General features: G+C 41.9%; 1 non-coding gene across 1 annotated transcript; it reads left to right on the top strand.

The window, feature by feature from the left end:
• Positions 1-19,629: 19,629 nt before the first annotated feature.
• Positions 19,630-19,759, top strand: LOC149273802 (small nucleolar RNA SNORA35). Its single transcript, XR_016279457.1, has one exon. It is a non-coding gene; the product is annotated as a small nucleolar RNA SNORA35 (small nucleolar RNA).
• The last annotated feature ends 1,718 nt before the right edge of the window (positions 19,760-21,477 follow it).

The raw sequence follows: 21,477 nt of genomic DNA, 5'->3' as shown, positions 1-21,477 counted from the left end.
GTATGACTATGTGTCACTGCTGCATACCTAATTATCAATTACATAACAGGTAGCTGTTAATCCTGTGAGCTCCTGTTATCCCTGTGTCCTGGCCATTGTCTGTCTTAAGCCAATTATATGTCTATCGTCATTCCACGTCTACGTCCCCAATTAATGTAATTATTTATGTCTCATGTCATGTATGTATATGTCTGTGTATGGGCAGTGTATGTGTGTTTGTAAGCTGGTGTGTACTGTGACAGAACCCTCCATCACTGGGGTCCCTGGAGAGGCCTGAGAGCCAGCCTCCTCCCTATCGACTATGGGCCCAGGCCTTGTAGAGACTTCTGTATGTGGATACAGGGGTTCAGTTTCTGCTGATGTACCCCATGTTTTAGCACTCAGAGTCTCAGAACTGTAACGTCAGCTGGACATCCTGTGGTAGGAAGAAGGCTGATTGTCTGTGCATTGTTAATTGTATAGGTGTGAAGTGTTTCCCCTGTTATTGTGTGAGTTAGCCCTTGTCTTAAGACCCCCTGTAGGTATGACTATGTGTCACTGCTGCATACCTAATTTTCAATTACATAACAGGTAGCTGTTAATCTGTGAGCTCCTGTTATCCCTGTGTCCTGGCCATTGTCTGTCTTAAGCCAATTATATGTCTATCGTCATTCCACGTCTACGTCCCCAATTAATGTAATTATTTATGTCTCATGTCATTCTGTCCTTCCCCCGGATATTGTGTTGCAGGATTTGATCTAATTACTTTCTTCCTGCCATGGTAATTAGATCATGTGATATTTGTCTTGCCGCTTTTCTTACTTGTGTATATATAGCTCTGTATTTGGTTTTAATAAATGAGTCCTGTTTTCACCTCAACATGAGTGTTGCCTGATGTTTGGGGTGGGCTGTAGCCTCGCTGTGTAGCTAAGCTTCGGATAGCCACAGTGCCAATGCAGCTACGGTGCAGCAACGTACCCCTTTTTATCTACAACGCTGGTTCTGCCCGGCGCTGAAGGGGTTACTTGTTGGTGTCCCGTCAGGAGGAAGCAACGTTTGGCGGGAGTACCCAGTCGGGGTACAGGTCGGTCCCGTCACATGTACGTGTATATGTGTGTAAAGGAAGGGGTGTGTGAGGGCAGTGTATGTCTATACATGTGTGTGTGGACAGGCATATGTTAGGGAGAGCTGACCCACCCAATCCAAGCAGGCTTTGTATACAACAACCAGCCAATCACCAGTAAGGTACATCGCTTGCCGTGATTGGCAGGTTGTTGTATACTGGGCAGAGGGGTAGTCTTATAAGGCGAGTATAGCCCAAACTCTATATTTTAACTGGAAAAGTTGGGGGTCGTCTTATACGCCCAGTCTTCTTATACGCCGGAAAATACGGTATATGTTTTACCACATTTCCCACACAGAGACTCAGAACTGTAAATGCCAGCTGGACATCCTGGTGTAAGAAGAAGGCTGATTATCTGGGTTGTAAAGAAATGTGTATTAATGTGTTAGGTGCTAGGTGTTAGTACTGCCATTCACTGTCTTTTGTGTACCCCCTACTGCTGTGTATATAATAACTAAATACACAGCCAGTAGCTGTTAATCCTGTTAGACAATGGATAGAACATAGAGCTAACAGGTGCTATTTCAATTTAATTAAATCTCTATCATCATTCTATGTCTACCTCCCCAATGAATGTAATTATTTATGTCTCATGTAATTCTGTCCTTCCCTGGATATTGTATTGTAGGGTGTGATCTAATTATTTCCTTTCTGACATGGTAATTAGATCCTGTAACATTTGTCTTGCCCCTTTCTTGTCTTGTATATATAGTTTGTGTGTTTGGTTCAAATAAAGGAGTTCCTGTTTTACCTCAACACGAGTCTCGTTTTGTTATTGGGGTAAGCCTTGGTGCTGCCCTTGACAGGGCGGTAAAGCAATGTATTGCTATGCTTCTGCATACTACAGTGCTGCCGAGGTTCCCGAAGAGCTATGATTCCTTGTGTCTCCGATGCTAGTACTGCCTGATGGTGGAAGTTTTGTGATCCCGGTGGCCATGGGGAGAAGGAAGGATCGTCTGGCGGGGGTACAGGTCGTTCCCAGCACGGTCTACAAAATATTAAAATAAACAGGAAAACAACAGACAATGGAAATTAAATAATAAGTAACTTAATAGTGAGAATGTTGAATATTTAAGATCTATTACTGAAGTTTATTTTAAAGAAAACCAAACACATAATATGTCACTATCTACCATCTGGTCGGCATACAAGTGCGTCATAAGAGGACAAATTATTAAATTGGGAATATGTAATAATAAAATTAGAGGGGATGATCTCTCAACATTATATTTAAAATATCACAATCTAAATGTTTTAAAACCTTAACAACCTATGAAATTATGACCTATGACGACCTACGATCACTTTGTTCGCTTAAACAGTGTTGCTGTAATCCCCGGGGCGTCAATGTCCAGTGTATGGCAAAAATTTAGATATATTACAAGCCCAAGAAAAATTGTGCAAAGAATTAGAAATAACTTCCAAAGAATGGACCAAAAGTCTTCAATTGATGTATGGAACTATACATTATATGGGCATAAGAGAGAACCACTATAAAGTGATATATTGTACAAGGTTCCAACAGTGTTACATCATATGTATCCCCATAGATCAGGGGTGTCCAACATGCGGCCCGTGGGCCAAATGCGGCCCGCGGGCCAAATGCGGCCCGCTCACTCACGCAGACTTCGAGGTGCTGCTCGCGTGAGCAGGACTGGACCACATTCAAAGCGGCCACTCGGCTGCGAAGTTCAAAGCAGCCGTTGTGTGGCTTTGAACACGTGACGTTCGAGGGGGCGGGCCCACAGAAGGTGTTCCTCGCGGCAAGGACAGGGTCATCACACCGGAGGAAAAAGTAAAAAAACAAAAATGTAAGTATTACCAATGTACATGATAAAAGTGTAATTTCTGCTTGCTTTTGCTACTGTGGCTGCTTGTGCATGATAGGAGTGTCATTGCTATATTAAATATATATGATTATGAACAGCAATCACACTCCTATCATGCACAGGCAGCCAGTACATGCTGGATCCTGGGCATCATAGAAGTGTGATTGCTGCTAGCAATCACACTCCTATCATGCCAAGTCAGCCATTTCATGCTGGAATCTGGGTATGCCTGGGCATGATAGGAGTGTGATTGCTGTTAGTAATCATATATATTTAACATAGCAATGAGACTCCTATCATGCACGAGCAGCCAATACATGCACATAACCTACAGCCTCCCTGTGCCCTGCCCCCCCCTATCACATGCATATTCATTCATCACAAACATTAATTCCCTCATTCACGTACACTCATTCATACACCCTTCCCCACCTTTACCTGAACTGCAGATCTTCCGGTGCCGCTCACAGACTTACGCAGGGGTGCTGTCTCCATCTGCGTTGCGCGCAGTCAGTTTGAACTTCTCTTGACCTGCCAAGGGGAACAGGAACGGAGCGGAGTCACGTGAGCTGACGCGCATTCACGTGACTCCGCTGGGTTCCTGCTTCCCCTCGACGGAGCAAGAGATGCTGCTGAGCAACACAGAGGGAAGTAGCAGGGCCCTTGCGGATGATTATTTTCGGTGTTTTTTGCCAAATTAACCCTGTATTAGTATGCATTCTAAAGCTAAAAGGTCACATTTTCTCTCAAGGAAAAATGAGTTCGGCCCACACACACATACATTTCTGATGAAGTGGCCCACTGCAGAAAAAACTTGGACACCCCTGCCATAGATCAAATAGTTACTGGAGATGTGATAAATCAACAGGAAGTTTTATTCATATATGGTGGACATGTGAGCATGTAAACAAGTTATGGACCAAAGCCCATTAGAATTTTTCTTCCAGTTAATCTATAAATTCAGTAGCAGCAACTTAAATTTAAGATGGCCCAAAATGAACAGAAGTAACACTTTATTAGTAATACATTTTATGTCAGCAGTTAAAATTTCCATATCATGATCATGGAGAACAGCAGTAGCCACTAGTTGGCAACAGACACTTAAACAAATAATTTACTAACTGAAGCTGGAAAGTGGGAGGAAAATTGATAACAATCTAAATAAGAATAGCAAATTATGTGAAGAATGGTTGAGAAAAATAAGAGAATTATTAATTCTAATTTCCTTTGTTATTTAAGATAGATGAACTTAAAAGAAATGTATGTTTAAACGATAAAAAAAAAAATATATATAAAGATGATATTATGATATGAATATGAATAAGATAATATTCAGGTTGTTTAAATTGACAGATAAATGTAAGAAATATTGATAGCTGTTGTGATATGTTTGTATATTTGTAATATGTAAAGTCTAGTATGTTTTTTGTTCTTGTGCGATAAATGTATTAATGTTTTATATTATAAAAAGAAATATTACATATTAACCCCTTAATGACCCCTTAATGACCACTGGCACTTTATGGCATTAAACAAGCTTAGAAAGTCGCTTTCTGTCAGGGTCCATCCAGGCTGCGGACCTGCATATCTCTGATTTTCCCTGTCTCGCTACAGTTCCCCCTTTGCTGTAAACCATTCCTGGATTTCCATATGTCCTGTTCTGTGCTTCTGATTCCTTGATTCCAGTTCTGCTGTTTCCTTCAGCTCTGTTTCCTTTATAAGGTGTGCCCCACCCATTTGTTATGTTTGTCTCAGTCAGCAGTCTAAAGGTATGTCCTTCTTGGCTTTGTCTTTAGATTCAATGTTTAGTTTCAGTTTATTTGTAATTCAGTAGGCAGGGTTTAGTGGTAGGACCCACCGAATATTGGAGTACTTTGACGTAGTGGTGGGCTAAGCATATTATGGCCATATGATGCAACGGAATCTCCAATTGTTATCATGTAGTCCTAGGCTAGTTCCTGTATTCATGTTTGTCTGACTCTTATGTACCTTTGCCCTCTTTTCCCTGAATCATCTGATGATTTTGGTTCCTCTCTCCTCTCCCCATGTCCCAGTTAAGATGTCCTATCCTTGCTTAAAGGAGAAGCGTCCGAGGATCCCGGCTCCTCACTCCATCCCTTATGGTCCTTGTTCCCTGTCCTTTGTTGTGTCCTGTATTATGTATGTCTTGTCTGGGTATGTTTCTTGCTCGGTCTCCCTGTTCCTTGCTCTGTCCCCCTTGTTTGCTATGTTCTGCTGTTACTCTGCTTAGCTTCCCTACTCCCAGCCTGCAGCATCCTGCACATTCGTCTGGAGATCTATGTCTCATGCCTGCTCCAGGGTGCCTGCAGTATAGCACCAAGTTTTGCTTTGTTCTGGACAACATCCGCTGCTATGTCAGGGCCCTGGTATGTGGCCGCACAACCCTAGGTACTCAACACCCTGGAGAGTGCAGTCGCCCTGCACCAGGCCCTGTCCATCTCTGCTACTGAGCAATATCTCCTGAACACCATTTTTGGGCGCTCTGGGTCATTACAGTCGCCTGTATGGACCCAGTTCCTGACACTTTCTTCACTTAAACGGTGTTGTTGTAATGCCTTAATGTCAAGGCATTCAGCAACACCGAGATCAGAATCAGGTGCCATGTCTGCCCCCTCCCTGGGGTGTCAATGTCAATACACTGTATGGCGATGGACGCCCATTTTAAAAGAGTCCTATGGTTGCTTCAATGGTGTTGATAAAATGCCTTGATATCGAGGCATTCAACGAAACCGAACACCCACCCCTGGATGCACCGTGACCGCTTCACAACAGCCACTGTGAGAGATTTTGCCACTCGCAAGATGGCGGCGCATTCTATAAAAAAAAATAAACAACTTTTCCAAAGTTTCCAAAAGGGTCTCTCCAGATCCTCCTGAGAACTCTGGCTCTCCTTGTAGGTTGAATACAGGTACTGCATTCAACCATGTAAGTCTATTTAAAATAATTTAAAAAAATGAAAAAGAACTATATGGAAAAAATAGCTAAAAAAATAAAAAGTAAAAATGTGGTAACATTTAAACATTATTTAAAAATAATCATGCAGTGATGTCACCATCAGGGGAACCATCCAGTTCCATCAAAATTCTTAAAAAAAAGTACAAAAATAATAAAATAAATTAAAAAATAAACTTTATTATGAGCAAGTGTTAAAATTAGCACTGTATCTTCCCAAAAATCCTGACATGGAAAAAGCTAAAATAAAAGCATTTTAAATACCCAAGGGGTTTGATGGGGTAAATTGGAGTGGTCGGGTTCAAAAACAGTGTATAGTAGCAAAATGCTACTTGTACTTATTGCCCAGTAACTTGCAGACAAAAAAACCCCAAAACATAAAATCATTGGGTATTTCTAAACTCAGGACAAATAGTAGAATCTATTTAGCAGTTTTTTTTCATTAGCTTTTTTAGATGAGTAGAAGATTCTTCAAACAAAAGTGAGAAAAAGTGTTTTTTCAGTTTCTCATCATATTTTATTATTTCTTTTTTTATAGGAAATTAGAAATGATCAAAAAAATACTATCTGAAGAAAGTCATTCTTGTCCTGAAAAGAGCAAAATATACCTTGTGTGGGTGCACTAAATGGGAGAGGAGAAAATTACCGCTAAACACAAGCACTGCAAAAGTGTTAAAACAGCCTTGGTCACAAAGGGTACAAAAAATAAAAAGGAAATTAATGGGTTAAACAACTCTGTGACCAAATTGCAATCAAAACCATAGCTTATCTTCTTAAGTAAGTTATACCAAAGTAGACTTACAGCACTAATTGAAGGGACATGTGGTGAGATGATGGAGCTTGGGGGCTCTGTATTCTTAAAAATATGGTGGAGAAAGAGACCTTTCCCTTCTAAGCATGAGCTTTTATACCCATTTACTTGAACAGTTATGGTATAGGTTCTTTGATATATGGGCAATAAATGAACATTCATAGTCCTTTTGGACCATTCATATGATATACTTGCATTCTAAAGAAGATGCTCTAACAGTTGCGTTACATGATTAAAAACACATATTTCATGTATATATGTATAGAAAAGAATGAAAGCATGAAAATGATTTCTTACAGATACAGACTACTTTTTTTCTCTTAAAGAACTTGAAAAACTCTATCCTCCATACAGCAGAGAAAGCCAGAAAGAGGCAAGTTAAACAATACAATGCCCCATACACATGACAGGAGACACACAGGAAAAAATCATATGTGTAAATTATACCTTAAATGCAGTGTCATTAACCGAAAAGGTCTTGGGAAAATTGTAGCAACATTATTCAATATCAAAGAGGTGCAGCAAGATCCATTAAGATTTTGGCATGTATAACAAGATTGTATTGATTCACATAAAGAAAATATAATTTTGCCTCTGTATAAGTCAATGGTAAGACCACCTTAAATAAGCAGGTTGGGCAACTGATCTTAAAAACAACGTTATGGAGCTTAATTGTAGAGACAGGCTACAAAGTAATTAAGAGGAATGGAACACCTTAGTTATGAAGAAAGGTTAGAGTTAAATGTGTTTGCATTTGAAAAAGGGAAATTATATAATTATACAAATACATATGTAGACAATACCAGATACTTAGCAATGACTTGATAATTATAAGAACTATGCAGAGAAGATGTTGTGCTACCAAAATTGATAGATGCCTTGACAGTGCCTTTTCGCATTGGCACACTGGACAGTTGCCTAGAGGCCCCATGAGATTGAAGCTGAAGTGCGCACCGTACAGACAAATTCTGATGATGTAGTGCGGTTGCAGAGATGTAGTGTGAGTAAAAGTTTTGCGCTAGCGGTGCATTTGACATCACCAGAATCCTGCACAGGAAGTCAGCTGGAGTAGCAGTCAATTGGAGCAGAAATCAGTTGGAGCAGCAGTTATGTGGCACAGCATAGCAGGTCAATAGGAGCATACATTGTATGCATATTATACAGTATGTGTGTATATATATATATATATATATATATATATATATAGTGTATACAGGGCTGGACCAAGACATTGTGATGCCTGGGGCGAAGTGTGAAATGCTGCCTCCCCCTTCACTCTGAGTGAGTGCTGACGTGACGTCTGATGTCACCGCGCTCTCAGGGAAACTCACACCCATGCTGCCACGCGAGAGCTGACCTCCAATCACGAAGGAGAAGATGCTCTACGCAGCGTGCATTAGGTCCACAAACCACAGACAAGCTCATAATCAATGTTCCATCTAATTTTTCTTAGGTGGCGTGCGCAGAAAATTTCTCTTGTGCAAAAATTTTGACAGAGCAAAAAATTTTTGGACGTGGGCGCTCTCTTAAAAAGCTATGTGCGCGCACACAAGCGCACAGCTTAGAGGGAACACTGCTCATAATAGCTTTCTGCAGGCTGCGGAGTCCAAAAGCAATAGGGATGCACTGAAATGAATATTCTGGAACGAAACCGAATCCGAAAATTCAGGATTCACTTGGCCGAAACCGAACCCCAGCTTAAAAATAAATAAATAAATAACCACACTTTTATTAAAAGTAAGTAACACACCAAAATGGGACAAAAAATGCAGTAACAATATTAATATATATATATATATATATATATATGTATATATAATTGTTAACAGCAATCACACTGCTATTATGCCCAGGCAATACATGCTAGCAGTACATGCTAGAATCTGGGCATGATAGAAGTGTGATTTCAATAACAATGTTACTTATATCATTGTTAGCCGCAAACACACTCCTATCAACCAGTACATGCTGGAATCTAGGTATGGCTGGGCATGATAGGAGTGTGATTGCTGTTAACAATTATATATATATATATATATAGTTATTGCATTTTAAACTCCTATATATATATATGTTATTGCAATTTTAACACACCAAAAAAAAAATCAATAACAATATATATAAATATATATGACGTCTAACAGCAATCACACTCCTATCATGCCCAGACAACCAGCACATGCTAGAACCTGGGCATATTAGAAGTGTGATTACAGGCTCCCTATGCCATGCCATCTCCCCCACACACACTCATATACACATTCATTTACAGATACTCATTACTTCCCTTAATCACACATACTCATACACGCTCCCCCAAACCCTTACCTGAACTGCAGACCTCTCACTCGTAGGGGCCCTGCTGCTTCCCCTCAAACAACTTCTCTGGCCCCACCCCCAGGGGAAGAGAAGGAACGGAGCAGAGTCATGTGATGTGCATTCATGTGACTCTGCTGGGTTCCTGCTTTTCCTGACTCCAGGTAAGCAGCCCAGCACCTGCGGACGGTTATTTTTGGCCGTTTTTTTTTTAAAAAAATTGGCATTTTGCTGATCATGCCCTTTTCGACCGAAATATTTCAGCCACCGATATATCGGTGCATCCCAGGACGGCAAAGTGCCACCTCTTCAAAATTGCCCCACTTTGCTCCATAGCAGGGCCGGCCCTGAGTGCATATATTGTGACACAATACCCCTTAACTTGGTATGCTTCCCAGGAATCTTTGCTCACACACAGTCTTCCAGGTTGCCGAGACAGCTTAGATACAAGGAGGGTTAAATAAAAGGCTGGGTCTGTTTTTATTTTTTAAGACAAGCACAACAGAGCAAAACAAATCAAAAAACTAAATCCTTGCTGTTATGAGCACTAACTAAACAAAGTTCTCCAACCTAACTGCGGTTGGACGGCTTCTCTGTTACCAACAAAACAGGATACATGTAGTAGCAGCAAACAATACCTTAGCAGCTCTCCTCTCTCTCAGTGAGAGAGCCTGACAGTATGAGAGAGCATGAGTGATCGTGTGAGAGTATGAAAGAAATAGTGTGAGTGATAGAGAAGGGGAGCATGTGATTGAGAGAGTAAATAAGAGTGAGTGAGAGAGGGGGAGAGTGAGTGTTAGATCATGTGAGTGAGGGTGTGAGAGACTGAGAGAGTGAGATAGTGTCAGGGAGCATGAGTGAGAGTGTGAAAGCATGAATGAGAGTGCATGAGTAAGAATGTGAGAGAGCATGAGTAAGATTGAGTAAGGGTGTGAAAGACCATGAAGAAGAGTGGGAGTGTAAAAGAGTGTGAGTGTTTGACTGAGTGGGAGAGTGAGTGAGAATGTCAGAGAAAATGAATGAGAGTTAGTGAAAGTGAGATATTTTGAGTGAGAGTGAAAATGGAACAAAATGCAAATTAAAATGATGATGGGAGATACAAGTTATGCTGTACCACCTTCAGGCTTAATATATAATAACTAGAGTTATACTGTACCACCTTCAGGCTCAGTATATAAGCTATGCTGTATCACCCTCAGTGTCTGACTTGCTATATAATTATGCTGTACCATTATCAGTGTGTGGCTCAATATTTAATGATTATTATTATTATTATCTTTTATTTATATAGCGCCAACAGTTTTAATGATGGGAGTTATGCAGTACAACCATTAGTGTCTGGATCACTATATAGTAATTATGAGGCTTAGAGCCTGTGACTATACTACATGAGTATGTGTGCCAAAGATCTATATGATATGTCTCAGGGTTTTGGCTAAAAAGATGTTTTATTTACCCTCCCTGCAAATATGACACAGACAAGCTGTTTGGGGGCTAATAGTCTACGAATTATAATAAATAGTTTTCAGAATACACTCTACCTTACCATGGCCGTCTTTTATATTGACGGGACCCAGCCCAAGGATCTATGTATGGACCAACCATCTTACCGTTCTTACTGCATCATACTCATCTGAGCTCTTTTTTTTTTTAACTCTAGTCTAGTGTTTGGTTTGACATGAAAAATGGTAACATTGCATTAACACTATAAATTGTTTGGATTGTCGTTCATTGTTCACACAGATAATACTTTTGAATGCTTCCTAGGCCTTGAAGGCTTAAATATCGCTTATACTGTGAAAATCTATAAATTGTGTATAAAATAACAGAAAATTGTGTTTAAAATGTGTCTGTGGTCACTCTCTTCCATTACATATGGCTTGATATGCAAATGAACTAATTTTTAATAGGAAATGTGTGATTTACATATTAAGCCACCAGGTAATATCATACGCAGGAGACATCACAGACATATTTTTGTTATTTTATGCATTTGCAGGCAATATTGCTAATACGATGTATTGATCATTTTTCATATTTTTTTTTATTCTCTAGATTCATAAGCAATGTTTGGGTTGACAGTCCCTTTAAGTGTCATCCAAACCTTAAAATATGCCATACAAAATCCAGACTTATTTAAACCCCATTTTCTCTCACACAGAACGTTCCTTTTCCTACAACAAACTAGACCTGAAATTAATCTTAATTCATTCCAAATGTGCCCCACAAACAAACAATGTTCCATGTTTCACCGACCATGCAGGCCCAGACTGGGACAAAAAATAGGCCCGGGCATTTAAGCCCGAGCAGCCCATTTTTATTTATTTATTTATTGTTAAAGCCCACCCTTCATGTACCATCTTTGCATTTACTCATTCATACAAATCATTAACACGTTCATTAATGCAGTCTCACAAATCATTCAAGCAATTCATCCACACATGAATTCATTAATTGTCATACGCATTCACACAATTCATCCACACATTTATTCATTCATTCATTCATTCACACTACCCCCTCTCCCCATCTTATTTGCCCCTTCTTACTATGTTCCCCCTTTTCACTATGTACCCCCTCTCACTATCTATCCCTTCTCCCCATTTCTCACTATCTAACCCCCCTCTGCCCCTTCTCACTGCACCCCCCGCCCTCACCCTACTTACCTTGTTGCCGGAGCAAGCAGCAACTGCGGCCGGGCCCGCGGCAGGACTGGACTGACTGGGCCTATGCGGCTTCTACGGCCGCATAAACGCACCTGCCCCTTAAGCCCGCCGCAACTGCGACCGGGTCCGCCACTCTAAGGGGCCGAGAAGCCCCCACCAGGGCCGGTCTTAGGGGTCTGCGGTCACACAGGGCTTACATTAAAACATCGGGGTTTTTTTTTTACTTTATTTAACATCCTCCATGTTAAATAAAGTTAACAAAAACTTTATTTAACATGGAGGATGTTAAATAAAGTAAAAAAACCCCCGATGTTTTAATTTGCCCTGCGTTAATGCGGCCGTAGAGGCCGCATAGGCCCAGTCAGTTCGGTCCTGACTGGGCCTATTTTAAGATAGGGGCCTGGAGCTGCAGCTCTATCAGCCCCTAAGTCAATCCGGCCCTGCCGGTGCCTGGTGCCATGTAAACACTTGACCTCAACGTAATATATCATGCTTACCCATTACAAGGTGATTCACCAACCAGTGTGTAACCGAAGTGTCACCTTTACCACCTTTGCATTGACCACCTCCATCCCCCTCAAACTACAAAAATACCCAATTTCATTTCACATTACTACTAGTCGAACATCAACTGCACTTCATATTTATATGTTTCTAATAACAGAGTCCCTCCCTTTGATTGACAGAAGGGTGTATGGTGCCTCCTATGATATTGAAAAGGCTAAAAATAAAGATGCCCTTGCCAGTATTGCAGCTCCCACACGAGCAGAGGAAACACAAAGTGTGGGAAGCCAGCCAATCTAATGTAAAAAAAAGTGAATAGGAGAAGCCCAGTAGGATGAAAGGAGGGATCTAAAGGAAGCTGGCCAATAGGGTAAATCACAAACCAGAGACAGCGTTAATGACCAGTAGGTTGACAGACAGACATGAGACACAGTTAATGGCCAATAGTGTGAAGAACAATGGCAATTGATAGCAGCTATGGGAACCTGGCCAATATCATAATGAAAGGGTGCAATGGCAAGTGTCTCCTCGAGCGTGTTTCCCCCAGGCCGAGCCCCTTGCAAATGTAATGGTTGTTCCTTCCTGATGGCAGCCCTTCTGTCATTTACCTGTCATTCCATAAAACACGGCTATAATTCCACTTAGTCTGACTGTTAGAATTTGTCACTGTACTAGGTGAGTATGTATGTAAGGTCTAAAAATGTATCTTTGATGCCTGAAAAACACATTATATATCTATGAGTATTCAACCAATGCTGCAATTCCCTAAAACACAACTATAATTCTACCTAATCTGACTCTCAGAAGCCTGTTACTGTGCTAGGGGAGTATAAGGCCCCTGGGAATCAGCGTTGCTAAATGGACAGGGAGCAGGGGCGGACTGGGCCGGGGGGCAGGGGGGCAATTGCCCCCCAGGCCGCCCTAAATCCGGGCCGGTGGGCCGGACGGACGAGCATTCAATGCGGCTGCGGCCGCAAAGTTAAAAACTAAGCGGCCGCGAGCAGGATTGAATGCGGCCGTCATGCGTACCTGGCGTGGGGGGGAGGGGGGCGGTCCGCCCCGGCTGCCGCTCATCTGAGGGGTGCCACCATGCCGGCACGCCTTCAGAAACGATGCGCGCGGCACAACATTGAAGCCACGCCCACCGTCTTCCGCGCTCAGTGCACCGGAAGGACAGGAAGAAGAAGAAGAGGAGTAGGAGGAAAAGTGAGAGTGAAAGAAGAAAAGGTAGGAAAGAGTGGATTAGTAAGTGTGTGAGGGTGATGGGTGTTATGCTGAATGTAAGTGTGTGTGAGAGTGATGGGTGTTATGCTGAATGTAAGTGTGTGAGAGTTATGGGTGTTATGCTGAATGTAAGTGTGTGAGAGTGATGGGTGTTATGCTGAATGTAAGTGTGTGAGAGTGATGGGTGTTATGCTGAATGTAAGTGTGTGAGAGTGATGGGTGTTATGCTGAATGTTTGTGAATGAGGGTTTCAGATAGCATGGATGTGTAAGTGTTGGGGGATAGCTTGGCATAGGGAGTCCGTAATCACATTCCTTTCATGCCCAGATTCCAGCATGTAGTGGCTGCCTAGGCATGATAGGAGTGTGATTGCTGTTATAAATAATTTTTTGGTCCAACTTCGGTGTGTTAACACTTTTATTGGACAGAATAATTCAATGACAGTATTAATATATATATATATAATTGCAAACAGCAATCACACTCCTATCATGCTAAGTCAGCCAGCACATGCTAGAACCTGGGCATGATAGGATTGTGATTGTTGTTATATATATGTGTGTTTGTGTGTATATATATGTTAATATTGTTGTTGATTTTTTTGTCTAATTTTGGTGTTACTTTTAATAAAGTATTTTAAAGGTTTTTTTTGTTTTTTTTTTCAGTTTTGGCCAAGTGAATGCTGAATTTTTAGTTTCAGTCCAGAATTTTCATTTCGGTGCATCCCTACTATATACTATGCCAGTCACTAAAGTGGTAAGCCTACACCACATCAATGTTTGGCTTAGTATATAGTGATAGGGGTTGTCAGTGTCTGGCTCAATGTATAGGCACACATTGACGGTGGTACCGCATAATCCCTAAGCATATAATTATAACAAATATGCTGTACCCCTGTCAATGTTTGCCTAACCATAGAAACTATGCAGTTTTAAAGTGTGTGTGGGGGGGGGGGTGCCACATACAGGGTCTGCCACAGGTGCCAAATACTCTCGGTACCCCCCTGCATCATGCGGCTGTCAGACCCAATGGCCATGCCTCAGCTCCTCTTCCCACGTCTTAAAAGTGGTGGGATGAAGAGCTGAGGCATGCGGTGCGTGCACGCCGGCCACTTTAATTTCATTAGGCGCTGGTGGAGTGACTGCCGCACGACGGCCGCTTTCAATGTCGCTCGCAGCCGCTTTGATGGTGCAACGGGCCAGTTGACTAGACTTGCCCCCAGGCCTTAGGCTGCCAGCCCTCCCCTGACAGGGAGCATGTATGTGTGTGGGTGAGTGCATGCTTGTGGCATGGGTGTCTTTTGATTGGGGTATGTAAATGTAGGGGCGGGAGTCCCTAGGGGGATAAAGGGTGCCCTCTGGGTGATCCCGGTCACTATCACTTTTTTCAGAGACGAATAACAGACTTACCTGCTTCCCACCCTCCCTTCCTAATTTTTATGTACTAACTTTCTTTTCTTTTGTCACAGCTGGTGGTTTGTGTGTTCTTGCCGGTCTGGTTTTGGTAAATTATGGAGTTTGGATGCTGGTGTGAAGGATGCTGGTGTTTTTATTGGACGTGCCCACAGAGCTTATGGTCGGCTGGTGGTTAGCATTGGTTTTGGGACAGTGGAAGTTAGCTGTCAGTTTTTTGTTTGGATGAGGGGGGAGGTGAGTACCTGTGGTTTGGATTGTACAGTGGTGAGCGGCCTGCAGGGACGGGGTTAATTCAGTTCCTGTGTTGGTTATCTTTGAATGTATTATGGATTATGTTGATATGTATATTTGTATATTTGTATTTAGTATTTATTTTGATGGTTTACTGTGTATTTATGTTTATTGGTTTATGGTGTTTAGGCCAACACAGTTTTTGTTTGTGGTTATTGTTAATAAAATATGCTGTGGCCTGTTTTACCCAATTTCAGTCTCCATGTCTTTACTTGGTGGGCTTACGTGGTAGTTGGTTTGCGGTGCACGGTACACACTACCTACCTACATGCACCAAAGATCTATGTGATATGTCTTAAGGTTTTACAAAGAATCACTTTTTATTCTCCCTATGGTCTATGGGCATTCCTTTTAGATGTTGCACAGAATAGGACTATTACAAGCTTTGTGTGACAATTTGACAAGTGCTGTAGAGCAGTGTGACACTGCAGCATGGGGTTTGTGGCAATATGACACTAAAAAGCGCTAATTAGAAAAAAAAGTGTCATGTTTTGAGTGGGATATTGATTGCCTTTGAAAAGAAGCCTGGGTAGAAATTGTCACATTTGTTAAGAGGAAAATAATGATATTTTTTTCCAGATGGATGTAAAGCATGTGTACATAGGTGTAGCACAGAAAATGAGCAAACTTTACAAAAGCTTACATCTTGGTTTATCCTGACTGCAACTTCAGCCACAACTACTGCTACTCTAATAACAGGATTGCCATCTACATCCACATCTTTGTCATCCAGTTCTAGACATACCATTACCTGAGAAGGAATACACAATTCCAAGTGTCTCAGTGAGTGCGTGATTCACATCATAGATTCTGGATTATGGAACATTAAAAATGCTAGTACAGTGGATTACTGGTTTCGTAGTGGGCTAACATAGTTTCATAATCCTGATTGCAACATTTCAACCTTTCACGCCGAGTGTACGATGGAGCCAGGGGAGTACAAACTCAGACAAGACAAGGACTCAGACGAGTCACCATTTGCATTGCTTTGCATGTCCCCTATTGTCCAATAAAGAATCTCCCTTTGCTACATCAGGATTTAATGATTGGAAACACTGCAATCTTATTGTAAAAGTTGAAAATGTAGAAGAATATCACAAGTGCACGATGGCATATTCGATTCAGCATAAAGAAGCTGGATGTCTATTAATCAAACAACAGCACTCCTAGCTGGAGTGATGGCATAACATGTGGTTATGTGTTGATACATGTGGTTTTGATTAGCTTTCTTGCCTTCAGAAGTTTAGAATTTCATGGAGAGAATTAAATTATCGGGTTGACAAAAAAAAAACACAAAGCTTTTAGGTATTGTATAGCTTTTGAGTGAATTTGAAAACTGTATGGCAATGTTGGAAAGGGGAACCCATCTTATCTATTGGCGAACATTTGTGCCATTCTGGAAGAAATAAATGAGTCAAAGTACAATTTAATAGCTGTGGATTCCACTCCAGTCATCTCACACATTGAACAACTTACATTTACCATCCAGTACATTCAAATATGTGAGCCTGTGGGGAGTTTCCTCAAGTTCATCCTCATCAATTCTCATGGAGCAGAGAATCTAGCAGACACTGTTGTAGATTTCCTGTGGAGCTCCTGTCCAGAATGCAGGCTCCGGACTGGATCAAAACAGCAATTGGTGCTGTTGGAGCACTGGTCCACCCTGCTCTTCCAGATGCTCCGCCCCAGGGACCCTTACCATGTTTTGCAAACTGCCAGTAGTGCAGTTTGTAAACAAACAACATCTTTCCCTGGGACATATTTTAACCCCTTCGTGACAATTGCCGGTCCGGGCACGTCACTGAAAATCGTGACGATTATGACAATTGACGTGCCAGGACCGGCACGTCTTTAAACGGGTGAAAAAATCGATCCGTGATCGATTTTTTCACTCAAACGGTGTTGCTCTAATGCCTCGACATCGAGGCATTGAGCAACACCAAAAAAAACATTCCCGCCCCCCCCCGATCGCTCCTAGGAGCAAAAAAAAAACATGTTTGAAAGACTGCACGTCTTTCAAACATGGCGGCGCCCGCCGCCGAAAAACGGGTTTAGGAAGCGATCGCGAGTCGCTTCCTTTGCTTAGCTGGTGTTGCTAAGATGCCTCAGTATCGAGGCATCTTTGCAACACCTGTTTAGCAAAGGAAGCGACTCGCGATCGCTTCCTAAATGCTCAACTTACCTTCCCGGTGCCGGTGTCTTCGAAACACACGCGGTGTTTCAAGATGGCGGCGCCCATCAAGCCGGGGGGCGGAGCCTGCTGACATCATCGGGGGGGTGTTGCTGGATGTCATGGACATCCAGTGAATAACACCCCTAGTGGTCAGATCACTCATAAGAGTGATCATGATTTGATAAATCAAAGGCAATGTTTTCTAAACATTGCCTTTGATCAGTATTGGATCTGCCCCCCTCCTTCACTTGCTTCTAGTGAGGGAGAGAGACAGATCGGTGTGTTCTGGTATTTCAGGTATTCCCTAATAAAAATATATATATATTGATCCAAAGGCTCTTATAAGAGCCACCCATATAATATTAACCCCTTCATTGCCATTGATCACTGCATAAACAGTGATCTTGCATAGTGGCAATTGTTTTTGGTTGTTTTTTTTTTTTACATGTTTTTTTACTTTTTTTACTTTTTTTTACTTTTTTTTAGGTTTTTTTTTATTTTTTATTATAGCCATTAACCCTTTCCTTCCCCACTATTTTTGCTGCAATTCTTACCATGCAGCGGTATACGGCTGAGGAGGCGTATGCCTTTTTGGCCACAGATTCTGAGGCCACTGATACAGCGTCAGATTTTGACGTTGGTCAGTTCACAGATACATCTAGTGATGTATCTGTGGCTGTTAGGACGCCTACCACACGTAGTCGTGGCAGTGCACCAGAGGCATGGGTAGCGCCTAATAGGTACAAGCCAGCTATCCCTCCTTTTTCTGGAATTCCTGGCATCAATATTGATGTTACAGGATTCACTCCACTGCAATTTGTGCAGGTTTTTTTGGGAGACGATGTCTTGGGAGACATTGTCACACAAACAAACATTTATGCCCAGCAGCACCGTGCTGCTAGCCCTAATTCTTTTTGGGCAAAACAGCCATGGACTCCCATTGACGTGCCAGAATTTCTTAAATTCTGGGCACTCACAATGTTAATGGGCATTATAAAAAAGCCCTCCATCCGCTCCTACTGGAGCACCAGCCCCATCTTTAGTACCCCCATTTTTGCCCAAACTATAACTAGGCAAAGGTATGAAATGATTCTTCGTTTCATGCATTTTAGCGACAACAGCCTGTGCCCCCCTAAGGAGGACCCCCAGTTTGATAGGCTGTACAAAATCCGCCCCCTGATTACCCATCTCGCTGCCAGGTTTCCAGAGGTTTATACACCTGGAAAGAATATCTGCGTGGATGAATCCCTAATGAAATATAAAGGAAGGTTGGGATTCAAGCAGTATATTCCTTCCAAGCGCTCCAGGTATGGAGTGAAGGTGTATAAGCTCTGCGAGAGCGAGACAGGATATACTCATGCCTTCCGGGTATACGAGGGTAAGGATAGCTACCTTGACCCTCCAGGTTGCCCAGATCATCTGGGCACCAGTGCCAAGATTGTTTGGGACCTAATATTCCCCCTTATGAACAAAGGCTACCACTTGTATGTAGATAACTTCTATACAAGCGTCCCTTTGTTCAAGCTGCTGTATTGTTTCGATACGGTAGCTTGCGGTTCTATAAAAAAGAACCGCTTGGGTTTCCCACAACGCCTGGTACGAACCCGGCTAGGAAAGGGGGAGACCTCAGCTCTACGCCAAGAGGAGCTTTTGGCATTGAAGTTCAAGGACAGAAAAGAGGTGTGCATGCTGAGCACCATCCACGATGAGAGAACCGTGGAGGTTTCTGTCCGTGGCAGAGCTGGGGTCACTACAAAGCCAGTGTGCATCAGGGCCTATAACAAGCACATGGGTGGAGTTGATCTGTCAGATCAACTCCTACAGCCCTACCTCATTATGAGGAAGACAAAGGCCTGGTACAAGAAGGTTGCAATTTATCTAATGCAAATTGCAACCTATAACGCTTTTTTGCTGCACAAAAAAGCAGACACTGGGCTGAAGCTGTCTTTTTTGCAGTTTCAGCTCGAAGTAATTTCAGGTATCTTGTACCGTGATGCACCTGGTCCCCAAGTAGTGATGGGAACCAACAGAATTGGGGCTACCCATTTTATTTTTAAAATCCCCCCTACAGCAAAGAAGCAGAATCCCCAAAAGAGATGCAGGGTATGCTACAGCAGGGGGCAAAGAAAGGACACCACATTTTACTGTCCAGATTGCCCTGGAAAACCTGCACTCTGTGTCGGTGACTGCTTCAAGCTGTATCACACAGTTTCCCATTTTTAATTTTTTTTTTGTTCCTGCTCCATTTTTGTATTTTTTTTAATTTTTTGTTACATTTACTGTTTTTTAGCTTTTATTTGCTCCACCATTTTTAAGCGTTTTTATTTGCACTGTCAAGTGACCCCTGTGTCCATTCCGTGGCATGAGGGACCACTTAAGGTGCTAGATCAAATCCCTTCTTGGAGATAGGCCAGGCTTTCTTGTAACCTGTCCCTACTGATAGTTGGGTACAAGCATTTTTCTTTACCCAGATGTAAAATTCCTACTGAATTTGAATTGCTCATGTTCCAAACGTGGCCCTTTTGCCCCCAAACAATCTGACAAACCCATGCATGTGGGGTATCAATGTACTCAGGAGATGTTGCTGGACACATATCTGGGTGTTGTGTGACCGCAACATATACCAGGAGCTGTAATTTCACACCTGAAGTACAAAGTATGTGAAAAAAACACCAAAAACAATTACTATCCCAAACTTTGACAAGGGTTGGTGGTAGGATTAGTGCATGGAAAGGGTTAAACTATCAGCATCTAAAATACCCTGGGGTGTCTAGTTTTCAAAAATATATGGTTTGGTGGGGTAAATTTAATTTGCTGGCTTCAAAGATGCCCCAAATACCACATAGAGACAGAATTACCAGATTCAGAGAAAAATGGTTTTGAATTAGCAAAACGCTACTTGTACTTATTGCCCCATAACGTGTAGAAGAAAGCAAAAAAATATAAAAACATTGGGTATTTCTAAACTCGGGACAAATAGTAGAATCTATTTAGCAGGTTTTTTCAGTAGTTTTTTATGATGAATAAAAGATTTTTCAAATAAAAGTGAGAAAATTTGTTTTTTTTTCAATTTTTCGTCATATTTTATTATTTTTATTATAGGAAATTACATCATATGAAAAAATGTCTGAAGAAAGCCCTTCTTGTCCTGAAAAAAACAATATATAACTTGTGTGGGTTTAGTAAATGGGTTAAGAGAAAATTACAGCTAAACACAAACACCGCAGAAACGATAAAACAGCCATTGTCACGAAGGGTACAAAAAGTAAAATCAGCCTTTGTCACGAAGGGGTTAAAGCAGGCTACTATTGACCAAGGCTGGTCTAATATACCTGCCATCTATCACTTTACCACACCTTTTGTCACAATATATATATATATATATATATATATATATATACACATATATATGATTGCTAACAGCTCATTCATATACTCATATTCATGCAATGTCTGGCATAGTATATAGCAGGGGCCTCACGGCCCGCGTGAGATCGGCAGCCAGGGCAACTGAGATCACAAGAGCCCTGCTACTTACCTGTGGGGTGGTCTTTTATACTGCACAGAGGAAGCAGAACCCAGCAGAGTTCACGTGACATCACATGACTCTGCTCCAGTCCTGCTTCCTCTGTGCAGTGCAAGAGAACGCAGAGGGAGGCCGTGCCCCCTGCTGAAGTCTGTGAGCAGCATCGAGAGAGCTGCAGTGCAGGTAAGGGGATGGGGAGGGTGTTTGGATGAGTATGTGTGATTGAGGGAATGAATCTGTGAATGAATGAGTATATGAATGAATGTGTGTGTGTGATAGCATGGATGTGTAAGTGCTGGAACCTAGGCATGATGGGACTGTGATTGCTGTTAGCAATCACACTCCTATCATGCCAAGTCAGCCAGTACATGCTGAAACCTGGCTAGCTGCTCCCCTTATGTATTGATGCTGCCAGCAGTATGGGGTCTGCACATCACTTACAGCCACCCTGTACCAGCATGTACTGGCTAGGTTCCAGCATTTACTGGTTGCCTAGGTATAAAAGGAGTGTGATTGCTGTTATGCCAAGTCATATTGTTGAATTTTTTTGTCCAATTGTGGTGTGGTTAACACACCAAAATTGTACAAAAAAATACAATAACAATATTAATTTATATATGATTGTTGACCGCAATCATACTCCTAAC

The sequence above is a fragment of the Sceloporus occidentalis genome, unplaced genomic scaffold, assembly GCF_023333645.1.
Source record: "Sceloporus occidentalis isolate IW3139 unplaced genomic scaffold, rSceOcc1.0.p SCAF_359, whole genome shotgun sequence".
In the NCBI taxonomy this organism is placed as follows: domain Eukaryota; kingdom Metazoa; phylum Chordata; class Lepidosauria; order Squamata; family Phrynosomatidae; genus Sceloporus; species Sceloporus occidentalis.
This window is presented reverse-complemented; position numbering and strand designations above follow the sequence as displayed.